Source organism: Trachypithecus francoisi, unplaced genomic scaffold (assembly GCF_009764315.1).
Source record: "Trachypithecus francoisi isolate TF-2019V2 unplaced genomic scaffold, Tfra_2.0 Lachesis_group1, whole genome shotgun sequence".
Classification (NCBI taxonomy): Eukaryota; Metazoa; Chordata; class Mammalia; order Primates; family Cercopithecidae; genus Trachypithecus; species Trachypithecus francoisi.
In genome coordinates this window covers 87,657,055-87,662,271 of record NW_022681454.1, presented here as the reverse complement: position 1 = coordinate 87,662,271, position 5,217 = coordinate 87,657,055, and the positions used below count along the sequence as shown (strand labels likewise).

General features: G+C 36.7%; 1 non-coding gene across 1 annotated transcript; it reads right to left on the bottom strand.

Annotated features, from left to right (window-relative positions):
* Positions 1-3,114: 3,114 nt before the first annotated feature.
* Positions 3,115-3,218, bottom strand: LOC117086457. Its single transcript, XR_004438367.1, has one exon. It is a non-coding gene; the product is annotated as a U6 spliceosomal RNA (small nuclear RNA).
* Between the last annotated feature and the right edge of the window lie 1,999 nt (positions 3,219-5,217).

Genomic DNA, 5,217 nt, shown 5'->3' with positions numbered 1-5,217 from the left:
AACCTAAGGCCGATTCACACTGACTTCCTAGAACTAAATCAAAAGGAAAACCCCAACTTTCCATGCCCAAGTAAGGAAAGGATCAGAGACTGTTCCCTTTCCACCCCCACCTTTTCTGTATGGCAGATGAAAAACTGAAAGTACCTCTGATTGGTCCCGTCCCACAACCAATCACATTGGTGATGGGAAAGTCTTCTTTTACATAGGAGTATAACTTTGTAACTTCACTTCAGCCTCTGATTGGTCACTTTCTGCAACTAATCAGACTGATCGCGGGCCACTACTTCATTTACATATGGCGTACACCAAGTAACCAATGGGAAACCTCTAGAGGGTAGTTAATCCCCAGAAAATTCTGTAACTGGGCCCTTGAGCCATTTGCTGAAGCCCACTCCCACCCTGTGGAGTGTGCTTTCATTTTCAATAAGTCTCTGCTTTTGTTGCTTCATTCTTTCCTTGCTTTGTTTGCACGTTTTGTCCAATTCTTTGTTCAAAATGCCAAGAACCTGAACACAATACTTAGAGTTAAGAAATACTATTTTTAAGTATGTAATGATGCTGCTATTTTTCTAATCTGAAAAATGCATTGACTTGTTTTTTTGAGAAGAACGATAATGGGCAGAGTTGTTTGTGCAAAAATTGCATTGTACTTTTTCAAAATTACCTGACGTTGAAATACATTCAAAGTAATTGTATACAATAAATGCTTAACCTTTTGCACTACAAAGTCAAGAAGATGAATTATGTGTATATGGATCTATGAACTCTAATAGTGTGTTTTATCCCTCTTCCCCTTGCCCTAGGCCCAGCTCTCTGAGGCCTAAACTGTGTTAAAAATAAAAACGTAAAAAAAAAAAGAAAAGTAATTCAAACTAACAACTGAATGCCCTATTTTCTAGTTTTTACTTTTCAATAAGAGGTAGGGGTGTCTCAGGTTTTGTAGACTAGAGTTTGTCAATTTTGGTTAAGTTCAAATCCAGTTTTTCTAGTTGAAAAGTGAAATTAGAGAGCATTAGGTTAGTGTTAGATTTTTTAAACGAAATTTGTTATTTACAGTGGAAAAAATTAAATCTTAATATAATGCTAATTTTCAAGGTGACTGATTTAGGATGTGCTTCACATGTTCACTGTTTCTCTCCCCACCATTTTATTTTTCTCCATTGCCATAGTTAAAATCCAGCACAGGGAGAAGGGGATCATTCAGTGTAGACAATGGGTTTCTCCTCTCTCCTTTTCCCTTTCAACTCCCTTTTTTTTTTTCTTATTCCTATTCTATTTTCCCCTTTCCCTCATCTTCCCACTCTCCCTCCCTTTCTTGCATTTCTCCTGTTCCTCTAGTCAAAGAGAGAGAAGCAGAATTGGTATCTGGAAGTAGTAAAATATTATGATGGAAGCAGCGATTTCATCATCACCATCACTAAGTTTTGTCACCACTGAAAGCTACTAGAAATAGTCTGCACTTGCCATTCTTATTTTTCATCTGTTATCTCCTATTTAATATTTTTAAACTGTAAAAGGTCATGGTCATACAGAACAGCACATAACACATATATGCACAGTTTATTCACTGCCATTAACTCTTCAACTGACTAGCCTTTGGATACTACACCCTCCCCTCTGATGATCTGGCTCTGACAAGGGTCACAGTAACTTAATTGTAATTACTATGTTGATCACTGTATTTTATTTTTCGGACTCCCATTTAGTTCCTTTTCAAATCTGACTTCCTAGAACTTTATCTTTTTAAGTCTTTCCTATTCTTTGCTCATATTTTAAAGCCTCCGTTTAAAATAAATTTTGTGGCCAGGCGCAGTGACTCATGTCTGTAATCCAAGCACTTTGGGAGGCCAAGGTGGGTGGATCCCCTGAGGTCAGGAGTTTGAGGCCAGCCTGGCCAACCTGGCAAAACCCTGTCTCTACTAAAAATATAAAAATTAGCCAGCGGTGGTGGCACACACCTGTAAGCCCAGCTACTCAGGAGGCTGACACAGGAGAAGTACTCAAACCCAGGAGGCAGAGACTGCAGTGAGCCGAGAGCACGCCAGTGCACTCCAACCTGGGCAACAGAGCAAGACTTTGTCTCAAAAAAAATAAAATAAACTAAGTTATATTAGTTTTGCCATTTTTTATATTCTATACCTAAACTTTTGCTACTTTTACATTCACTACACAATAAATCCAGGAACTGTAGTCTAAGCAGATCTGATTCCACTTTCTGCTGTTCCTGCTGGCGCTTACTCATAGTGCTTTGTGAGCTCTTGTTCTTTGGAAGTTTATCCATGGAAATTCTTTGAGGCCCATATAAAAGTTGTGTTCCTTCAGAGAGGATTTGAGTTTACTCCTACCAATCTCCTGCAAGCGCTACCATCTTAAATTAAATGCTCAGCTTGACGGTTTGGGAACAACACCTAGAGTTAAATTCACAGTGCAAATCTACCTGCAGTCAGGCTCCCATTTTCAAATTCACAGGCAAGATGTTTTTATTCCTCCCACCAAAAGCCAAGCTTAAGACAAGAACGTTGTCTTGCTGCCTCTCCTGTACTACAGGTTTATTTCTAATTCTCTTTCACTGTGTAGTCTTTTGTGGTCTCAACCTTATAGGAGACTTCCTCCTGGATTTCCGTCTTGGACAGGCTCTAAATTATAGTACCCCAGTAACTCCCACAGCCATCAAAACAGAATCTGAAAATTACCAGGATTGGGCAGATAACTTCCAGTCAAAAGTCAGCTTGGGTATTCACTTACCTCCTAGTCTACCCACTTTTTTTTGTGGTTGTTTTATCTTCCAAAAAAAGTAAACTTTTACTGAAAAAAAAGCACAAAGCAGTGCACATATCCTGAGTGTATGTGAAAGCTTAATGAATTTTTCACAACTGAATACTTCTACATAACCACCACCTAAATCAAGAGAAGGAACATTAGCAATCCTTCCTTCAATATCCTTTGCAGCCACTAACTCTATCAAGAAAAATTATACTCTGACTTCTAACAGAGGTAAGTTATATGTGTATGTGTATGTGTGTTTGTATTTTATATAAAATGGCAATGATTTTCACTTCTACCTGTTTTAATCTGTGCAGATTCTATACTTTTTTGTCAGCTCAGTGATGCATTTAAAATGATAGTGTTTTCTCTTTTTTAAAATTTAATTTACAGGGGCCATGCTAGTCTTCTCTGTATTGTTACAATTTTAGTATATGTGCTGCCAAAGTGAGCACTTTTTAAATATTTTATCTAGTATTTTTAGTTGTTTTCAGCACAAGGGTCATTCAAGGAATCTAATCTTCTGTACGGGTGGTCAATGACTTTCTTGTTGTTAAATCCAGTTGACTTTTCTTAGTCCTCCTTTTACTTGTTCTCTGTGTATCCCTTCTTTTTCCTGAAATGCACTCTTCCCTGGCTTCCATGAGCCCACACTCCTAGACAGTCTCTTATTGCATTGATTTTATTAAGCAGTTATTTACTATAGTTACTTGAATAAACGATGCTTTCCTACTCCTTTATTGTAAATCTTTGAGAATAGAACTTTTATCTTAATCTTGTATATAGTGCTTAATATTGTGCTAATTTGTTCAATCAACCAATATTTATTGAGCATTTTCTATCTGCCAGGACTGTTCAGGGACTATGTAACAAAATTGCCAAGGCATTTAAAGTCCCTGCTGTCCTGGACCTTATATTTGTTAGGGCACATTGTAGGTATTCAAAAAAGTGCTAAAATGAATGATAAAATGAAGAGTAGCAAGAGCAAAGAAGAAAAGAGGGAAACTGTCAGCCACAAAAGAGGGTAAGGTTATGTTTAGAAGAACGGCAATAAAAATGGTCTCAAGAGAAAGTGTTAAAATTAGCTGCCTAAGGTGAGTATTCTAGAACCAAATCTAGGTTTAGAGTGTCAGATAGTGCCCACGATGAGAATAAGCTGGCTTAACTGGAGTAGGGAAATTTAGAAATAGGAAGCTAAACAATCTCCAACTGCTTTTGAATACTTTGCTTTTTATTACAGCTCTGCTATATGTACATACCTCATTTAAGGGCATTGACAAATAAGTGAAGATGAAGACAATGATTGTAAGAAGTACATTTCATCATTCTCCTTCTCCAAGCTTCTTCCTCAAAGGACAGAGACCTGTTCTCTCTCTCTGCATTTCAAATCCCGCTTTTATTACTTCTTCAAACATTTACACTTCTGCTTCTCACTTATGTGTGTCTTCTCATTGTTAATTTCTATCTCTAGGTTCTCTGGGGCTATCTTTCTTTCTTCTCTGTATTTTTCTGTTTATATTCCCTTCACTTTTTTCCTTCCCATCACTCCTATGCGTTTATTTGTCTTGGTAAACACTTTAATTTTAGGTACTGAAAGTTCAATTCTTGACATTTTCACTTCTTACATTCTTCTTCAGTGATCACAGCCAGTTTCATGATTTAAACTAGCAACTCTATGTGGCTGAATTCCAAATCTGACTTTCTAGCTGCAACCTTTCTTTCTCCTTTGTCAATCTAGTCAACTACCTCATCAAGAGTTTATGAATGCCTGCTGTATTGGTTGAATTTCAGTGTTCTATGTAACATCATAAAAGTTCACAGCATATGAATGTTCTTAACAACATTTACTAGGTAGATGGCTCTTGACTTTGTGCGATGTATCTTACTGACAAAGGCTAGCATTTTCATAATCTGCATTTCTGTCCCCCACAAGTCACCACACAGAATTTGAAAAATAAACATCAGCGGCCTTAAAAAGTGCTTTGCTTAAATAAAAATTCCTAAGAATTTAAGCCTTTACCTACTTTGTGTTTGTTTTGGTCTGTGATGCTTTGGCTTTCATAAAAAAACCCTAAGGAATCATATGATTCTGTTGACATGTATAGTGTGCATTGCCAAGCAGAATTTATTAAAGTGAAAAAGTGTAAGCTTTTGGTAAATGAGCTCTATTTTAAGATTAGCACTGTAAATCTGATATTTATTCATTGTAAATATGAAATTACAGATAAAGAATAAGAGAAGATTGACTCTATGTCCTAAAAATGCTAAAATGTTGAAATAAACTTTCCTAACTAGTAGATATATGCACTAAACCACTCTATAACTCAGGTTTCAACAACCTGGTTATTCCTTAAAATGCTGTGAAGATAAAATGGAAACCTGTCAACTAAAACTTCATAGACACTTTCAAAACTGTTTGCAGTAACCTTCAGAAGTAGGACAATCAAACAAGTT